Below are 627 nucleotides of genomic sequence, written 5' to 3' on the forward strand. Positions count from 1 at the left end.
TCTGGGGCCCTGAATGGTCATCTCTTTGCTCATTCTTTTTCCCATGCCTGCGTGCCCTTCATCTCTTCTTTACCTTTGAAATCACAGCTCATCTGGCAAGCCTCGGCATAACACTCATTTTCTTCATGAAAATCCTCCCGTCATGTTCTGACCACTCCCGCCTCTCGCTGCCTTGCTCATCGCTGTGTTTTCCGGGTGCTCCTTCGTCCCTCATGAACACAGTGGGATGACACCTTCTCCTGGCATCCTAGAGAGAGGTGCCCAGGTGCTCCCATACAGCACAGGCTCAGCAAAGGGATTCCCTCTTGCTCCATCCTGTAATTAAGAGGAGCACAGTGCCTAGAAAATAATTGGTGCTCAAATGCTATTTGCTGAAAGAAAGAAAAAGAGAGAGAGAATAGATGCTAGATGAATTATACCTTTTTTGCTAAGAAATTTAAAATGGGGCCGGGCGCGGTGGCTCACGCCTGTAATCCCAGCACTTTGGGAGGCTGAGGCGGGCGGATCACAAGGTCAGGAGATCGAGACCATCCTGGCTAACACGGTGAAACCCTGTCTCTACTAAAAATACAAAAAATTAGCCGGGCGCGGTGGCGGCGCCTGTGGTCCCAGCTACTCCGGAGGCTG

Source organism: Piliocolobus tephrosceles, chromosome 1 (genome assembly GCF_002776525.5).
Source record: "Piliocolobus tephrosceles isolate RC106 chromosome 1, ASM277652v3, whole genome shotgun sequence".
NCBI classification, from domain to species: Eukaryota; Metazoa; Chordata; class Mammalia; order Primates; family Cercopithecidae; genus Piliocolobus; species Piliocolobus tephrosceles.